The 20169-nt window shown below is 40.2% G+C and overlaps 1 protein-coding gene across 1 annotated transcript in view; it reads left to right on the top strand.

The window, feature by feature from the left end:
• Positions 1 to 2681: 2681 nt before the first annotated feature.
• The window catches only part of CALCR (calcitonin receptor), a 155899-nt gene continuing 138411 nt past the window's right edge, over positions 2682 to 20169 (top strand). Inside the window, exons 1-2 of the mRNA XM_044246039.1 lie at positions 2682 to 2697; positions 2887 to 3105. The gene's annotated coding sequence lies outside the window, so the exon portion shown is untranslated. The remainder of the gene's footprint in view (positions 2698 to 2886; positions 3106 to 20169) is intronic.

Here is a 20169-nt window from a genome sequence, read left to right as displayed (position 1 = left end):
TTATTTTACAGAGAGAGAGAGAGAGAACAAGCAGGTGGAGTAGCAGGTAAAGGGAGAAGCAGACTCCCCACTGAGCAAGGAGTCCCCCCCTCCCCCTTAAGGGGCTTGATCCCAGGGTCCTGGAATCATGACCTGAGCTGCAGGCAGTCACTTAACCAACTGAGCCACCCAGGTGCCCTAGAGGGGTCTTAACTTTAATCCTACCTATACCATGTCACCTTCCCTGAAATCTCCTGCCTACAGAAAAACTCTCTCCTTTTCCCCCGGATATTATCTCTAATAAATTTAGCACTTGGATCAGTCTAGGTCTTGGATGCTTATACAACATCAGTTTGGGTTTATAACATACTTATGCCATTTTTCTCACTAATTTTTAGACTTCGTCTCTAAGTTATGGTTGAGGACTATGTCCCACACATCTTTAGTAGCTTTACCCCACCAAGCCCATCTTGTTCTCGGAATACTGATTTTCAGTCAGTGATGTAGGATGCCCTAGGATTAACCTCCAACAGAAAAATCTCTGTGCTTGCTCTGACACACAATGCAGAGGACAGCAGCACCCTCCACTCGGCAAAAATCTCTCTGAGTCAATGTTATTTCCATGATTGGGGTTACAATGAGGAAATTCTCAAAGGTTGGCCCCCAGCAATTGAATACAGTAGATACACAATATTAGTAAATTTTCTGCTTGTTTACAACCAAAAAAGGGCAATTAATGTTCTGAAAGAGAATTCTTAAGGGAGGGCATTGTCAGGTATAGGCTGGTTAGTAGCAGCTGGGATGCAGGAATTCATTGAACCCAGGACAGATGTCAAAACACAGAATGAATTTCTTATCTAAATCCTGAATTCAGGTTTCTTGTGTTTTATTGTGTGTGTGTGTGTGTGTGTGTGTGTGTGTTTCCTTCGAAGATACTTCTCCCATTGCCTGGGTTCCTTTCCTAGTCACATTTTTTTATTGCTAACATTCCCATTTAGATAACAGGAATGAAGGGACAGTAGAATATTCCCCTGCAGGGGGGCTGTGCTGTAGGGTTTGAATACATGGTGAGTCACACACAGCCCTCTGGGTCACCAGACTGGAGGTGGCAGGGAAGAAAGGGGGGGTGCTATGGAGGGAAGAGAGAGCCTGGAAAAACAAAACCCCTGGAAGGTCTAGTGAGAGAGCTGCTCTGTCCCGAACTCTGTCTTCTATCGGGTCCCCTGACACCCCCAACACAAAAGTGGGGACCTTGAAGTCCCCCCTGGGATGCAGAGTAGAAGCTCAAACTAGGACAGAGACACACACACCTTTTGCCTATAGTGACTAACCTCTCCAGGGAAGGGATCGGAGAACGGGTGGGTGCTGGTTGCAGTCCCATTCACAGAGAACCTCTGTCTCCTGAGTGCTTAGGAGAGACTCGAACTACCAGGAAAAGGGTGCTGTATTGCCGTCTGGCTTTCTTCCCGTCCTAATATGTTGTTGTTACCATCACTTCTTTTGCGGAGCCCCTGGTAACCTGGATGGTGTGCGGCCACTTTGCAGTCCCGGGACGCGCGAGATGCCGCTTTCTTAGCCCAACAGCACTTCAACAGAGTTAGAAAAAAGTGTCCGCTGCTGCCTTGCTCTATCCAGAGGTGGGCTAAAGGATGTTAAGGGCTGTGCGTCCTTGGAACCAACTTGCCCGCCTCCCAGGGCGCTCCAGCCAGCCTGGTTTTTGCGCCTTGCCTGGAATCGGATTGTCCCGGGTTCCTCCTGGTATCCAGGGCTTTAGGAGGGAAGAGAGAGGAGTCGCAGTCCCCAGTACCAAGCGTGGCACTCCAGACCCCCGTCTTCAAGCGCCGTCCTCACTGCGCTCTCTCACCCTAGGTTACTGTGCCCACCATCAGTCCCCTGTGTGGAGGGCGCTGTTTCCCCAAAGGCAGCCTGCGCCCCCAGCTCCGGACAGCTCTCCAACTCCGGACGCTCTCTCAGGGTTTGCCGGACCCCCATGGTTCTTCTTCTTTCCTCCTGTCTCCCGGCTCCTTTTCTTGCCTCCTCTCAGCACCCCAGCTCCTAGCCAAGCGTTTTCCCACCCATCCTCATCCCACTTTCACTACCTCGCTCACTACCGACCCTCTCTCCACAGGCTCTCAGGTGGTGCTGTCCCCCGAGTAGTGGCTGTAGGAGCCAGGGGGGCACGGTTTCTGGGTGTGGGTTCTTTTGGAAACTCAGCTCCCTCCGGAATTTGCATCCTCCGGGGAAGGGACAGGGCTCCCAGAAACCTGCATCTGGGGACTGGCTACGAATCTCCCCTCTCAGACTGTCGCCCCCCCCCCATTCCTCCCTACCCAAGGTCTAACTCGAATCTCTCTCCCACTCCCCGTGTTTACGCCGCGTTTTAGTCTCCGGGACCCGTGGGGTGAGCCCCAGCCGGGACCCGAGCAGGGCAGCTGCTGCGGGCGTAGCCCCACTTGCGGGCCGGGGCTAGAGGGGCGGGCATCGAGGCGCTCAGAGCTCTCCTGCTCGCCCCTCCCTCTCCAGGGACTGGAGGGGGTTGGCGGGGGTGGGAGGGTTCAGGGGCGGGGGGGCTGACGCTCATCAATTCCGCTGCCACCTCCTCTGCAGCCCGGGGGGAGGCGACCGGGGGTGGGGCGGGAACGCGGGCGAGCATTAAGACTCTTAAGTCGCGAGAAGTTTGCGCACAGCTCAGAGCTGGGCGAGGAAGGCGCCCGGAAGGTGAGCCTCCTGGACTTTGGGGAGGTGGAAATAGGCATGGGGAAAAAACAGTTACCTTTTAGCCTATAATACAAGCTGGGTCTAGGTTTAAACCATCACTTAAAGCAGAAGTAAAGTGTCAGGAAATCGGGAGGGGGTCAGGAGAGCGAGGGCTCTGGACTAACGCAGTTTGCTCTCACGTCAAACTAGGAAGCCAGCCCCCCAGGCACTGGGTGGGCTGCGCCGGGCGGCTCGCGGACCTTCCTGGGTTGGAGAGGTGCGCACCGTCTGCACCTTACCCGGCGGCTGACATCTCCCGCCCAGGAGATGGGCGCTGGAGCTTGAGTTCCTGAGTCTCTGGAGCCACCACCTGCGAATGTCCTTCGCTTCTCCGGAGCTGTACCCAGCCGCCCTGTGAGACTATTCCAGGTAAGGAGGGTCTGGGAATGGAGAGAACTTAAAGCTTTGGGATGTTCCCAGGGAATGGTGAAGAGTGGAGGGGCACAAGGTACCTTGTTTTTTTTATTGCAAAACTGCAGTTTGATTGTGGTGCTTGAGGTTCAGATGTAGGGTCCCCTTAGTCTCGGTTGCCTCACTTTACCCTTGACTAGAGAAAAGCTGGTTGTCCTGGGAGGGTGCTACAACTTAGGATTTCCTATTGAAGACTCCTGATTTTTTTTTTTTTTTTTGGTGACTTTCTCTATGTTTCTAATATCAATTTTTTCTCAAAACTTTTATTTTCCAATTTATTGGGTATGAAAATTACGGGGCTGAGAGTTGTGGATTTTTTCCAAGGTGTTTATTACTAACAAACAGATAATATCGGCATCTATGTGATGTGTCATGGTTGTTCTGGATATTGGAAATGAGTACAGTGGTGAATGGCGTTGCTTGTTAAGTCATGTTTTACAGAGAATTATTTTCCAACAATCATTTATGCATAGCAGCCATTCTTCACACCTATTAGGAAAAATATGTTGTGTGCGTAGTTTCCAAAAGGGTACTCTTTTTTCATGATGCTCTTTCCAAGCCTGGGTGAAAGACATCAAGAACAGCTCTAACAGTCATTTTCCTTGAGGTGCAAGGAAATCCAATCAAAGTCAAAAATCAAGAATCCGGTTAGATTTTTAACTCATTATTCAGGCTTTACTTTGCAAATCTACCTAAGAAAAGTTCTATCTGAAAGCTTTACCTAACGTTATATGGTATATGCAAGACTAGAAGGCAAGGTTCCATCTGCCGATCTTCTGGAGACCCCCAACGATTTGGTGGCTCTAGTTAGCCTAACCTAAGACAGCTGTTCAAGGCTATTTGTTGAAAATTATTGGGTGATGGAAAGTGAAATGTTGAAAAGAAATCAAAGTGTGACCATGTATTTACTGAAACTAATCTTTAAACAGCAGAGTGTCCAAGTTTGAATGTGTCTTAAATGATAAGAGAAAGCAAGTATTTTATACATTTGGGCCACTTTGGCTTACCAGTGAAGACAAAGTAGGGATGCTTTTTAGTATTGTGGGACTTTTAATAGCATGTTGCTAGCCTACTACGTGTTCTCTTAAAGAATTCAGCTTTTAAAAGTGGAGATTGCTGGTTTTCTACACTAGCATCATGAAGGGAGCTAAGGTGATTGGATTTGCAAACATCTTTGTAGTTTAAGTCAGTATTCTCAGTGGGCACTCATTTCTACTCAATATTTTAACATAGCTGAAAACATCCGTCAGCTGGGATTTGTTTTGGTTCAATGCCTCTAATCTACAGTTAATTTTAGGAACTAGAGCCACAAGAATAATATTCAGTCATATTGTAAAATGCTTTAAGATTACTTATTGACCACACCAATACATTGAGTAAACATGAAATCCTTATTATAACTTATTCACAAGAACACATAAATAATCTTAGAGTTGTATTGTTTTCATGATGCTTGGAGTTCAAGAAAATTAGCTGATATAAATATGGCTTCTGTTTCCCATTTTGTTATGTTTCTGAATTCCGGATAATGAATGACAATGGATGGATAAAGGTAGCATTTGCTTCATTCAGTTAAAGAGATGGAGCTAAATCTTAGTATAGTAGTGTCGTGGCTACTGTATTCTTGGTGAACTTCTTAGAGCCTTTAAATATTGACATGAATAAAGATATTATCTACTGTTGGTTTTTATTACATTAAAAATAAATTGGAAATAGGAGACGTGATATTTTCAATGGTAACCTAAACCAGTGTTCTCAACTCGGGCTGCAAATTAGAATCAATGGGAGAGCTTTCAAAAAAATTATAAGTCAATCCAGACCCTTCCCCAAGCCAATTAAATCAGAATATCTAAGGAAAGGGGCCACATTTTTCTTTTTCTTTTTCTTTACATGATTTAATGTGCAGCCATGATTTGGGACCACTGATTGAGATGGTTCCCGTCAGATTTGGTAGAGCCTGTTAATTTTGGGGGGGGGGTCTTGATGAAAATAAGTGCCATATGTTCTACTGTTGTTCTAATCTTTTTTCTTTAAGAAAATATATCTAATTTGATTTCCCAATTAGAAGAAAAAGAGGATTTTTTTCCCCGATGGTAGATGTTTAAACCATAATGGCTTCCAGGAAAAACAGGTTTTTTTTCCTCTCCAGAAAGCAAGCTATTGAGTTCGAAGTTTACCTGACCATCCAGAAAATGGTTTCATAAATTAGCTCTAGCTTTAAGAGATGTTGGAAATAATGCTTTATGAAACATAGAACTTGATTTCATTTTTTCTAAGACCTGAATGATGTGTAATGTTGCAAATATGTACCCTTTTGAAGGACAGAAGGAGGAAAGTACTACCATTCTCTTTGGCACACCAACTAACATACCCTGAGTGCCAACTATGTTCTAGCATTTTCACATAAATTATTTTAAGGCTCACAATAGCTCTGTGAGGTACCAGCTATTATTTTCATTTTACATATGAGGAAATTAAGGACCCATCAGGTTAATGAACTTGCTCAAAGCCATAAACCAAACAAATTTGGCAGGTATTTGAACCCAAGTCTTCTTATTCTAAGTTTAATACTTTTATAACATATATATGTAGATACATGTTTTTTAATTTAAAGGCAGCATTTATAAAAAAAATAATATTGGTTAAGAGCACAGATTCTAGAATGGCTCTGCTTGTGATTTCAGCCTGGCTCCATCATTTTCTAAGAAGCTGTCCATTTTGGGGCAAGTAATCTAACCTCCCCATGCCTTAATTTCCTTTGTAAAAGGAGGTTTCTCTAATGAGAATTAAATGAGTTAATATTTGTAAGTCACTGTGGGTAGGTGCCTGGTGCATAGTAAGTTCTATGTGTTGTATTTTTTAAAATGTCATTCATTAAAAAATATTTTTGATTGTTTATTATATGCCAAGCCTTACATTAAGCCTGAAGATAACATAAACAAATAAGTCATGCCCCTATACTCAAAGATTCTGTGTCTAACAGAGAATGACCAATACATAAATAATTGTTCCACTCTGGTGTGAGATTTTCTTCCAGTTTAATTATAATCAAAAGTAATTATTTTGTGTGACAACTGTGTGGTTTTCAATGTTAATATGATCTTTCAGGGCTCCATATAAGGAGTATTATTAAACCAATTGATAATATATTGTACTGTCAGGGTGGTATTCATTTGCTTTCAATTCTATCAAAACACAGGAACCAATATTAATTAACATCTGTTTCCGGCTTTACTTTATCAGTTTAGAAAACTGGTAATATGGAAAGGTTTGGGGTCTCTAAAATTTTATTTTAATATTTAGAGGCAATTTAGAGAATAATTTAGAAGCAAAGAATTGGTAGAAAATGTCCTCAGAATCTCTTCTCAATACTTCTAAGTGCCATTTTCATGCATTGGTTTTCTGAAAAGAGTATTATCTGATTAGAATGTAGTTTGGGGTTCTTGGGGTTTTTTTAAATTTTGTTTTGGAAAATCATTTTAAGGTAGGAAATGTTGATCAAGGAGTCCAATGAAAGGTCTCTAACACCGGGCTGGCCCGGCAAGAGTATCTCATTGGAGCTGGCTATGCTTCTACCATCATGCCTGCCGTTCCGTGCCCCTGCCTTGTGTCGCATGATACCTGTCGCATGATACCTCCAGAGTGCCTGTGAATGCCTGAGGTCTAAGTCTGTCTTTGTTCAAATGAAAAGCCTTTCTTTATTAAAAATGGTATATAATTTGGTACTTTTGTAAACGAAGAAGACAGTGCTCTAAACCTAAGGAGCTGTTTCTCAAAGAAACAAAGTCCCTAGCTCGGTGAAATAGTTTCTGTTTTTGCAATCAATATTTAACCATTCTACCTCATTGCCATTTATGTTTGCAAATGTATGTCTTTCTTCTCTCTTACCAAGTCTCAAGGCTATTCCCAGTTTTCCTCACAAATATTGCGTTTTTCTTCCTCCTACTTTTATTGCCATTCCTTTATTTTGAGCTTTTCTTGTTATTTTTAACAAAATAATTAAATATTCTCCTAATGCTTGGTCACATTCAGCCTCTGTGACGCAGTCAGTGTTATACAACACAGTCGGACTTATGTTCTAAGCTCCCATTTTGTCACCCTCGATTCATAATTATTCAGTAATTGCTAAGGAACCATAAGACTTAGAACCCCTCTTTAGCCTAGCATTTAAGATATTCTGTGATATAATTCCATTTTACCTTTTCCAACCAAGTCAAGTGGGAAACTGCAATGACTCCCTGATTCCAGCTCTGAAGCCATAATGACGCAGCAAAAATTGACTCCCAGCGTGGAAGCCATCCTTCACACTCAACCCTTGTGCCCTTGCCTGTCAACCTCAGTTTATATTCTATTGCCTCAAAATTGAGGTGGGTAGTCGGGTGGAGCCCCTTCCATCTGGGGTTCAGTGGTGAAGCTGCATTGCTTTGATTTTTGCTTCTTCCCACAGCCCTAGTCCCCCTCCCTGCCTTCTCCTTGTCTGCTAGTTCAAAATTCAACATTTCAAATCTTACCTTCCTCCATCACGCAAAATGTCTTACTCATTCTCCGTAATACATACAACAAATTTCTATTGTTAGAGCTTTGTTCATATTTTTAAGCTCAGTACATATTTACTAAATGCTTATTATGTCCTAGTCAGGGGTTATTGTGACAGGTTACAGTTCCTGGCTTCCTGGGGACTGCAGGACACAGACAGACCAAGAGACAGTTATACAACCATCTGGTAAGTACTCCAATAAAGAAATGTCATGAATGTTCTGGAAGCCGGGAGAAACAGCACCCAGCCGGGCATCCGGGAAGCTTTCTGAGGGAGATGACCCTAAAGGGGACATGACTCGGCATTGATATGACAAAGCAGAACGAGCCGAATAAGGAGGGAAGCGATGAAGTGTGTTAGAGGCAGGACATGAGGCTCTAAAAAGGCTGGATGTTCGAAACAACATGGTGACTTTGGGAAACCATGGGCATTTGGGCTGGTGCTGGTCAGGTAATGGGCCATGGGTCACTGAGAGGCTTGCAAGCCTGTCTTGCTAAAGGATTTGCATTTTATCATGAAGACAGTGGGGCTTCTTGAAGGAGTTAAAGAAGGGGACCGAAATAATCAGATCTGCTATTCTGGTAGATCACTGCAGCAGGAAGACAGGAGGGATATTAGATTGAAAGAGCAATGGATACAAATTAACTGGAAGCCCAGAGCCTTATTGCACTAACAGAGGGGATAAACAGTTAGGGTCACCTAACTGGGTGGAAGGGGAGATAGAAAATGAAAGAAAACAATCAGGAGATTATTGTAGGGATAGCTTTGGTGGAAGTGGGTATATGTTAGAAAATGGAGGTGGCACGACTGAGGAAAATAGGCGATAGTATGATCAAGCCTAGGTTTCTTTCACAAATAATAGGAGAGATGGACGTCATTCACATCATCTGGACAAGGAATGTTTTAGGGACGGAAGGTAAAGAATTTAATTTGGAATGTGATGCATTCAACTTATTCATGTGACGATAGCCAGTAAAAGTGGACACAGACATTTGTGGCTGGAGACAGCATTTTGTTTTAGAGATATGGATTTGGGAGACAGAAGTCTGTCTCTCTGTTTCAGCTGATGGTGAAAGAATGGAGGATTTCACCCTCGGAGAAGTAAAAACTGAGAGAGAAAAAGGAAGTTTAAAAAAAAAAAAAAGCCAGAAAAAAATTCAAAAAAGAAAATCATCTAGGTCAGAATCCCAGGAACACCAGTTTTTGTTTTGTTTTTTTAAGGTACAAGGGTCTGCAAAAAAATATGGAAATTATAGGCTAGGTGAAAGGAAGAAGCACAGGAGCAAGTGGTTTTGTGGAAGCCGTGGAGAAAAAAAGTGGGCACCTAAGCAGGACATCACAAGTCAATCAAGTGGGGTAGGAAGTGAGAGATTGCAGTTGGATTGAATCAAGAGCAGTTTCAGTAGTGGGTTGAGAAAGAAAGGAGAAGGGAGGAAACGGAGACACCGAATGTCCACAATAATTTCTGTCACTTTGATGTGGACTCTTTATTTGATCTCCCTTTGAAATTTTACAGTCCACTAGAGCTTAACTTAAATGCTGTTTCCTTCTGTTAGCCTTACCTGGGTGGTCAGTGACCGCCCCCACCCAGGCAAGATGTAATATCACATCCTGATATCTCTTTCCTTAGAGCTTCTAAAAGTACCACGCAGCATGCACACGCGTGTGCATATGTGTGTGTGTAAAGTATTCCCTTTTGTCATTCATTCATTGAAATAAACTCTCTTAATGTCTTTTTTATAATAGGGTATTGGGGGGTAAACATGGGTTTCATAAGCCCCTACCTTCAGGGATTACAATTTAGAAATCCCAGCATTTCTGCATCCAAATATTTCTTAGAATATCTGTCCACCCAGAAGTTGCACAGGTGAATTTTTCAGGGAAAAATATCACTTTTTGAATCAGATATTATACCATTTTCTACTTGTCTTCTGGTACTTTATTCTCCCTTTTCTGTTGAGGAGCTCTGTTAATTTTTCTTATTTCCTTACTAGATTAAAAAGTACAGTCAACCTTTTCTTCCGTATTTTGCAGCACATAGAAGAGACTTTCTTTTCTCTTAGTGACACAAGTTAAATTTACCTAAATGTTGCTCTAGATATGGTACCTTTTTTTCCCCTGAAATTATTTTTGTCACATTAAGCCTTAAATGTTTCCTCTTTTAAGGTCTCAACTAACTGTTATTCCAGAGATTTCAGCCCCTTCTTTCTGGCATCCTCCAAATCAGTAACCCATCCACATTTCTCACCCCGGGAACTATTATCTTTGGCTTGAGTCAGTATTGACTCGAAGAACCAACTCTGTTTTCTTCAGTCAGCAAGCCTTACCTGGGTGGTCAGTGACCAGCCCCCTCCCCAGGCAAGAAGTAATATCACATACTACATTAAAATAAATATCATATATTATGTTAAAACATAGCTCACATATTCAGAACATTGCATTCATCTTAAGCATGCAGAACTGTTTTCCAGCTGCCCTCCATATACTTTCTTAGGCACAAAGTATATACCTCTTTGTCTCCCTGCCTCTTGCACTAGACTGAAGGTAGACAGCCAGTATTTATACCTCTGTGGGCAGGGGGATAAAAATTGGGACTTTCCTTCTCATACTCCCAGTATGGACCAAAGCCCTGGAAGCAATTAATCCTAAATTGTTTGTATCACTGGTCGTCAGCAAGTTAATGTCTCTGAGACTTTAGGAATACCACTAAAATAATAACAAACCCAGCTACAGGTCATTGAGGCCCGACTGCGTGCCGGATTCCGCGATGCTTAGTCATTATCATGACAATCACATGAGGAGCTATGCAACCCATTCCACAAGGAGACAGACTCAGAAATCTTACGTGACGCTCCCAGGTTCACGCATCACCGAAGCACCAGGGCTTGAATTCAAACCTAAGTTTACCTAATGCCAAAAGTCACTCTTTCTGAAGGCTTTCAGCTCAGCTTTCTAACTGAGTGGAGCTGCGGGAGCTGTGGTTATAACACTGACCACTACGACCTGGCCTTTTGGGATACCCTGTGGTAGTCCAGGTTCCTGCTCTGGAGCAAGGGGATGTTCCAGACGACGATGCACATATGCTGGAATGTCCGGCACCACGATAAAAATGCAAGGAGTGATACAGTTCTAGGAACTTGGGCTTTTTTTGCCCAACCCTAACTTAGTTCTACGAAGTACCTGTTAAATTAATTTTTTATGAACACAGATGAATTTGGTGTCAGCCAAATATGAAAGCTATATTTATCCTTTCCTGGAGCCCCAAAGTAATAGCACTTATGGCAGGACCATCTGAAGAGGAAAAAAAAGCCTCTTCTATAATAATAATTGTTAAAGGAAGGCTCTGCTATTTGAGGAAATCTCCTCTCTCGCAGGTGTTCAAAAAGTCAACTGGGGCAGCTAGGGAAAAGGGAAAGGCAAACTGCCTTGCTGCCAAATTTCAATTTCAAATGGATGTGACTCATATATTAATTAACCCAAACTTCAGCATAAGTATTTGTCTCTAACCTTAAGTCTGATAGACAGAATTCTTGCAAGCTTGAAGGGTTATTGTAGAAGAGATCTATGTTTACAGACATTGAGATGGGATCTCTTTAGTCCAAGATTCAAAGAAATTCATGACACAGAGAACACAATAATGCAAATTGCTTTAGCACCTCATTCCCTGGGCCTACTACAGGGTTAAAAGGTCAGGACAATATTAGAACACTTTTTCATTCTTAACATCATATAGACTGCAAAGATAGCATTAAGGCAAAATCCCAGCAGTGGTGAGTGATCATTGTTGCTCGAGGGCCAATTCAGGAAAAACAAGAATTTACTGGGTTGCTTTTCTTCCCATTCAAAATGAAAATAATTTTATTGCATCCAATGAGAAAAATGTATATTCTTGCAAATTAGATATATTATTTTAGTAAATAGAAGGTCAATGAGAAACTTGGCATTTCTTCTTAGCTACTAAAATATTAATAATCTGGGCAAATTTGAGGAGTAGCGACTTGGAGTCAGCAAATATCAAAACTGGAAGTTATAGCCTCATTGAGCTGCATTTTAATTTGTTAAAGAGGCATTCCTCATATATGAGGTAACGTCATACATTTTCTTGGTAACTAATATTTTATCCTTATTATTGATCAGGAGTTCAGTGCTCTCATGAAAGAGGAACTGAGGTAGAGATGACATATTTATTATTTCTCCATCGGTAGGTGACAGTGCTGCCTTGAGAACTCTAGTCTTTGGACTCCATGTCCAGTGCTCTCCTTGAGAAGCTGCAGAATTGCAGGAAGTCGTGAACATTCACACACACACACACACACACACACTTCACATGAATGGCCTCATGCATAACCACAAGGAAGGTTGAACACATAAATAAGATGCCCTAAACTATATTGCGTAAGAGGCAGAGCCTGTCTCCAGTGTCCCTTCTCTTCTCTTAGCTTCCCGAGCACCTCCCACTCATAGCATTCCCATTTATTCCAGAAGCCTGCTTTCCTAAGGAAACCCCCACTGCTTGAGTCTTTCTACAACCTTCCCCTCAGCTCCTCTTTGCTTGCCAAAATCAATTGCTTTTCTCTTACTCTATTCCTATAAACACTGCTCCCTACAGGTAATATAGTCGTCGAATAAAACTTTGTTCCCTTTAGGAAAAAAAATCTATATATTTGCATTATCAATGATTTAGGAGCTTACTCTTGAACCTGGCATTTCCTGCTGTGTGCTCTTCGATCAAATCAGTTTGGATCTTTATTCCCAAGCTTGAAACTTTATACTACACATCAGCCTACCGAAAGCTGTGAGAAGTGGGCTTCGCTGCTTATGCATCACTTGTAATGCAGACCCCTGCTGTCTTCTCTTGCCCAGGCCACCACAACAACTTCCTATGTGGTCTGCTGGTGAGGTCTTGTGCCTCTCCCCGCCATGTTCTCTGCTCAGCACCCGAAGGGAATCTTCAGATGTAACCCAGATCAGGTATCCCCTCTGTCCACAACCATTGAACAGCTTCTAAGGACACCTGAACCCATGCTCACACTCGTCACTGTGGCCTCAGGTTCCTCTGTGACCCAGCAGTCACAGCCTACTGTTGCAGCCTCATCTACCTGGACCACTCACTCCACTGTGCCCTCACCCCAGCCCTTCCCTCCATCTGGAATGTTCTTTCACCCATTTTCACCCATGGTTAGCTGCGTCTCTTACTTCAGACCTTAGCTTAACTGTCACTTCCACAAGGAGGCCCGCCATAGTCCCCGCACTTTCTGACGTATGCGTTGCCCTACAAACCTCTACCTCAGCAACTTGCTTATTTCCTTCATAATAGTCAATACAGTTTGTAAGCATTTTAGTTTTGTGTCTGACTCCACATTTCTTTTCTTTTCTTTATTCTATCTTTTATTTTTCTCTCACCAGCATTAGAATATAAATTCCATGAGGTCTGTCTTGTTGACTCTCTTAATTTCCAGCACTCTAAATAAATGTCTATTCAACAAAGTGAAGGCATACATCCATTTAATCTTGTCCTATCCACAGCACTTCTCAATTTATGTGACCTATAAGATCTTCTTATGGTATACCAACTCTTGGTATCTGGCTGAAAATCTTCAGAAAATCTGCCTTTTTGAAAGGAAGTAAAGATAATAGCAGGAATTTTAAGTAGTGATGGAAGTGTGACTTGGGGGAAGGTGAGCCTTTTTGAAAAAATTCAAATCTCCATGAAACTTTTCATAGTAGGATTGACCATCTGGTGTCATATCAACAAGATTAAAGGGGACCAGTACCCAGCAAGGCAAAACCATACCCAAGTTTATAAGAGCTGATTTTAATCTATATTGCCCTTGGAGGACATGGAGTTTTTAAAAACCAAATCACTTTTGTAAGTTATTTAACTATATCTGCTGTTCATGGCCTTTATTGTATCTAAAGTTTTTTATCAACTATGTATTTCATCTGGCTGCCTTCTTGCCTGTATTTAAAGGCAGACATTTCTAAGTAAGAACTTTTCCCAAATTATTTGGTTCAGATGAGATTTTTTTTTAAAATAAGTATTTCAAGTTACAGTATGTGAAACTAGCTAGAATGAGGACACCCCCCGTTTATTATAACCAATTTATACAAGGTAGGGTCTTAGAAATTAAATTATAGTGTTGGTGTTGACCAGACCATAGTCTAAATGGAGCCCAGTGCAAAATTTTGATCAATATCAGACTCCCAACAAGGTAATTTCCAGTTTTTAAAAAGAGTATCTTTTAAAACCCTTCTAGGAAACTTGGATAAAAAATATATTTATTGAACTATTTTAATAACGGTGATAATGGTAATAGTAACATTTGCATAGAACTTACTATGAGCCAGTAATATATACATATTTATGTATAATACATAAATATGTATATATTCATGTATATTACATAAATGTATATAAAAATATAAATATATTATAGATGTTAATATACTTCATCTTCACAGCAGGCCTCTCAGGTAGGTACCATTATTATCTTTTTACCCAATGAAGAAACTAAAGCACAGAGAGGTAAGTCACCTGTGGAAGAATACACAGCTAACCCATGACAGCTTTGGAAATGAAATCAAGGAGGTCTGGCTCCAGAGTAAGTAAATGCAAAAAGGGGAATGTGCTTATTGTAAATTAATGTTAAAATCTTAACAAATCTTGTTATAATGATATAATATGTCTTTCAGTTTTGCATCTTGCGTGTCTTTCAACAGCAGATCCATGGATTTCTCTCTTTTTCTCAGAAAATAAATGAATTAAATAGTGGCTTTCCTAATTTGTTCTAAATATGAATCTTTACAGCGGTCATGAGATGTACCCATGCTAATAGTATTCCACGCTGCCCTGTGGTTTACAAGAAGAGGAAATTGTACTTTGCCAAGCTGACACCTCATTCATAAAAAGCAGAGTCAAATTTAAAAACTTAATCTGTTTTTATTATTGTAACTTCTGCTGTAAAAATGCAAAACACACCTCTTAACAAAATATTATTTTAAATAGAATTTCCAAACTATATTCTGATTACTTACATGAAAATTAGTCAGAAACCCATGATATATATGGTCTTAATGATGTGGGGGAAACATGGTCTAAAAATGGCAAGTACAAATACATCAAATTTTAATTAGTCTAAAAATGGTCAAGTTTCCTATTCACTCACTTGGAGATGATAAACTTTCCAAGATCTATTTTGGAGCATGCCAATTCTTTTCCATGTGTTCTAAGTGGTCTCATTTCCCTATGCGATGACTATGTTGGCACTCGGAGTACTTGTGCAACGGGAGAGATCTGATCAGATAGTCAAAGGAAAATCTGTGTGTACTTCCATGTTCAAGATGCTCAGCTACTTGCAAGTGATTTTTATTTGCCATCTCCAATCTGTTTTAATTTATTACTGTATCTGAAGTTATTTTATTTGCTAATATTGAAGTTCTCTTACTGCTCTTAAATTTTTCATGCATTCTATTGTGTAATGTGTTTTACTCGAAAGCTTCCCCCACCATCCCCACTATTACAGCTCATTTTAAGAATAATGAAAGAAAGAATAGGAAAACATGTGTGTCAGGGATATTTCACAGAATATTGATCTAGAACCTAACTGCTTTACATTAGATTATCCAATTTCCCTGTGAATCAAGTCATTTTTCCAGCAGTAGAGAGAAGGCCAGGAAATGAATGCTCCAGAAAGTGAGAAGCTTTTATCCTCCAAAGTTGCAGGAAAGTGTAATCAAATTCATGGGGGAAGAGAACAGAAGAAAAAATGTGTATACAGCACAAAGAGATACTTTCATATGTTTTACTTCAATGTAGCTGGAAAAGAAAATCTACTCTTAACATTTCTTCTGTCAATTTGACATGATGCTATATTCTAAGCACTACAGAAAAACACTTTAGGATCTTTGCCCTTTCTCAACCTCAAACTATTACAGGATAATATTTATATTATCCTCAGTAATGCAAAATATCCCCTTAGGATAGGAAAAAAAATAATAAAAGCACTTGGTCTTTAACAGAAACTTGTCTTGAATGCTTTTGAAGATTGGTCAGTGTCCCTAATAGAAGAGGACAGGTCACCCTCAAACAAGTTTAGGTAACCCTCAAACAAGTAAATTAGTCAAATCAATTTAGCAGAAGCCCAGAGGTTCATAAACATTACATTATAGAATTCATTTTTCCCTGCCTAAATTTTTCCCATCCAGAAATTCAAAGTTGACAAACTTAGAAAGGTTATGATTCAGAGCAGACTGACTGGTGATAGCATGTTGAACCTCGAAAGATGAGACAGAGCCTACTTTCTTTTCTACTTCTCTCTTGATTTAACAGTCATGGATTTTTCTAAGCTCTTCCCACCCTCCCCCCACCCCAACCCTGCCACCTCTAACATAACAAGAACAATACATTTGAGCTCTTCTTCATATTTGTTAAAAGAGCCCACCTTGGGCACCTGGGTGGCTCAGTGGGTTGGGCCTCTGCCTTTGGCTTGGGTCATGATCCTAGGGTCCTGGGATTGAGTCCTGCATTGGGCTCTCTGCTCAACAGGGAGCCTGCTTTCCCCCTCCTCTCTCTGCCTGCCTTTCTGCCTACTTATGATCTCTCTCTCTGTGTCAAATAAATAACTAAAATCTTTAAAAAAAAAAAAAAAGTGCCCACCTCAAAAGTTCAGGATAAAACCTCTAGTTTTAATATACCGGGGTTTGCCAATAAAAGTTATCTCTCACCATCAACTTTATATATGCATACCCATTCCCTGTCTTCATTTGGATTTTTAAGTTCTACTCATGTTAAATTATGTTAGCCCATGATTTACTTGTATATTTGAGGAATTTTCAAAGGAGCATAATACCTCTCTATCATGTTCCATCTTCTCAGTCACTTACTTGTAGTCTTCTAAAATAACCTCCTACCATTCCCTACTCCTCAGTACACATTCTTGTGGATGATTAGAGCAGATCTTAGAGGTCCTAATCCAACTTCTTCATTGTGTAAGTGAAGAAATAAAAGAGACAGGACTTCTCCAGCATCACACAGGTGTATCAGTTCCATCACATGGTGGATTAAACAATTTTAGATTTGAATAGAGAGATATGTGTTAGAAAAAAAATAAGACTTTCTTCATTGAGGAGCCATGATTATAGCAATATAATCCTTTTTTGACTCCATCACTGTCCAGATCTCAGACCCCACCCTAAATTAATCAAAAGAAGGGTCACAATCCAGACATAACCGCCATGGTGACAGGTGGGCAAGAGGTAAGGGAGATGCACAGCATCACGGCTGACTGAGTTGCCCAGGCTAGTGAACACCTAAAAATATAGATTTAGGTAGGAAAGAAAGCAAACCTGTGGTCTTACTATTATTTATTGTATCCAAGCTGGAGATTTTTTTTTAATTGTAAAGCTTTCATCTTGTTTTCTTTCTTATTCATAATAATACTTTTTAAGCATAGCTCCAAAATAGACATCACAGAGTTTTTAAAGTGATCAACATGCATGTGTTTTGCTTTTAGGATTTTTTTAGTGTGCTTGTTTAAAACTTTCCCAAGGTGGTATATTGATGAAATTGCCTTCATGCATACAGGACTTTAAGGGACAAACAAATGGAACAGGTAACATGATAGGGGGATTGGGTGGAACCTGGGACAGAATTCCAAGTAGGGTAGAAAAGAGGGGTTGGGAAGAGCCAAAGACATCATCTCATTTAAGCTGCACAACAGCCCTCCAAGCTGGTTATTTTTATCTCCATTTTACAGATGGGAACACAGAAAATCAAAGAAGCTAAATAAATTAATAATAATAAGAAGAAATAAGAATAAAAGAATTATAATTATTAATAATAACATGTTAACAATAAGTTAATTTTAAAACTAAAATTTTTGAGGGCTAATTATATTGGTTCCTGGACAAATTATCCTGTTTAATTTTCACAATAATCACAGGCATTATTATTATACTCATGTTACCTGCAGAGAATAGTGAGACTTAGGAACTTAAAGAAAGTCGGTATATCTTGAAGAAGAGGGAGGATTTAAGCCTGGGCAGCCTAAGGTTGGAGCCCATGGTTTGAATTGCTATCCTGAACTACTAAAAGCAAACATGCATTCTCACCTAGTAGGTCTGTTTGCTTCCCGTCCATAGTTTTTCTGCTTCCTTCATGGCTTTTAAAATGATGATCTTCAAATTTGGTCTGGTGACCCATGTTGATCCATGATGGAGTTTCCCTGTTTGGCAGTAAAATAAAAAAATCAAAGACAATGTCAAGAGTTTCTCCTACTACTAAGTGTGTTCAGTTTAAAGGACCACACTTTGTTCTGAGATTACATTCTTCCTTTTCTGGAGCAAAAATATCCCTTCTTTTCATCTAATGATGATGATAATTGATTATACTTAAAAAAATTCTTTATTTTAAAATTAGAAATTGATCAACACTACGACCCCCTCCCCTACCTCACATGAGGGACAACGGACAAGGAATTTTATATATTCATAAAATTTAAAATTTGGGGTTCTTTTATAAAAGAAAAAGCCTGCTGTTAGGGAATGAAGAGTAGTACATGAAGCAAACTACAAATTTGCCCAAGACTAACCCTTGTGTTCGTGGGTATCCCTTTTTAGTTTTTAAACACCTTACAAAGAAGCATGTTGCCCTTAAAATTATCAGTATATAAATATATTTTTCTAGAAAAGCACACTACATACACAAAGCACATGAGCTTTGGTGGAACTACTATGTACACAGTTTAGAAAATGCTTCAAATTCAGCCTCTCATTTGACCTGTGCACAGACTTCCAACCCTGGTACTATTTTAACAGGAAGGGTGTTGTCTTTAGAGGACACAACAGGATATATTCCTTATTAGTATCGTTTGGCCCCTCTTAGCCTTGATTTCCTCTAGGAGAAGAATTATTTCTATCTCACAGGACTATTTCATGGATTTCAAATAAACTAAGAAAAGTGCCACACATGGAATAAGGCATATAGCAGTCAATAACTGCTGTTTATTCTTGTAATTATTATGATATTCATTTTACAGAGGAGAAAACTATAGCTCAGATTAAAATGAGCCAACATAGTTCATCTAGTTAAGTAGTCCAGTGACAGAGTTGGGCTTGAACCCCCTTCTACCCATATCCCAAAGCTTCTTTTGGTTCTTTCTTACCTGCAATTCTATATGAATCCCAAACCTTCTTTTCGCTATCCCACCCCACCACTCCGATAATGGGAAAAACCTGAGAAGTGCCTTTGATTTAAACGTGCCTCCATCATTCTTTCGATGATGCTGTCCATATGGACACAGCACATAAACTTCTCAGAAGGAAAATCAGATGAGATTTAAAATGATGTATTGTGTATATCAGTCCAAGAAAACTAACATTAAAACAGTACAAGTCGGAATGGAAATTGTAAAGATCACCAGATGATATGAAAAGTAAGATCCTGCAGTGCATAAAGGAGGCAGTAGCCAAAGGTCATCAGTTTAATAGGAAGATTAAACTTAAAGTGAACCCATAATTTTTACATCTATAAAAAGGGTTTATTGTGTGACTATTGCATACCAACAGATATATTTTCCTAAATTACAAGACACCAGTAGTCAGTGTGTTGTTTGTTTTGTTTTGTTTTGTTTTTATTTAAACTACCTGAAGAGTGGCTTCATCTCCCTGGGATAGAGAGTGGCTTTAATTGTCAATGGGAGATTAAGAAAAGTGGGCATCTCACTGATTCCTTAGTCAAAAAAAAGCTTTGTTTTCCTCACAATCCTAAAGAATAAGAAGTTTCTGTCTTTTTAAAGAGAAAGGAGAAGTATGACATATTTCAGACCTCAGAGGCCAGCAAATGAGGAAGGAAAGCCAATTCCTTTTCTTTTCTTTCAGAGGGATTTTCTCTTAATAAAACACACTCTAGAGTTCCGTCTCTTGTTTTGAATTCATCAGAAATCTGGATCTTAAATAGTTACTTCTAAAATATTCAGAGACAAGTGTAGACTGAATATACACTGTTGTAAGAATGCGGATCTTGAACTTAAAGAACATAACGGTTATTAATTGAGTTCCATCTCTTCCTGTGATTTAGGGTGCAAATTTGCAACAGAGAGCATGTCACATGGTGTGTCAGCCACCAGATGGGGACCATAACAAGGCTGGATCTCCAAAGGGGAAGTTAAGGGCTACACAAGAGACAGGGACACCAGTGAGAGTGAGAGACAGCAGGAGATAATGGCTGAGAATCTTACCTGTTGCACCGATTCATGAAAATGGATCAAAAACATTTATATTAAAGTCCAAAATATTTCTTTAAAGCTTCACTTTCCTCCATTAAAAGGAATGAGTAGAAATAGTCAAAAAACTTTTTTTTCCAAGTACCTGAGTATCTTGCCAGCAACTCAACCACCACTCCTCAAGGTGGCAAAGCGGAGAGAGTCAGAGCATAGTTTGGGGCCTTGCAGGTTTATTTCAGGTAATGCAAATATTTTAGATGAAGT

The sequence above is a fragment of the Neovison vison genome, chromosome 4 (genome assembly GCF_020171115.1).
Source record: "Neovison vison isolate M4711 chromosome 4, ASM_NN_V1, whole genome shotgun sequence".
Lineage (NCBI taxonomy): Eukaryota > Metazoa > Chordata > Mammalia > Carnivora > Mustelidae > Neogale > Neogale vison.
This window is presented reverse-complemented; position numbering and strand designations above follow the sequence as displayed.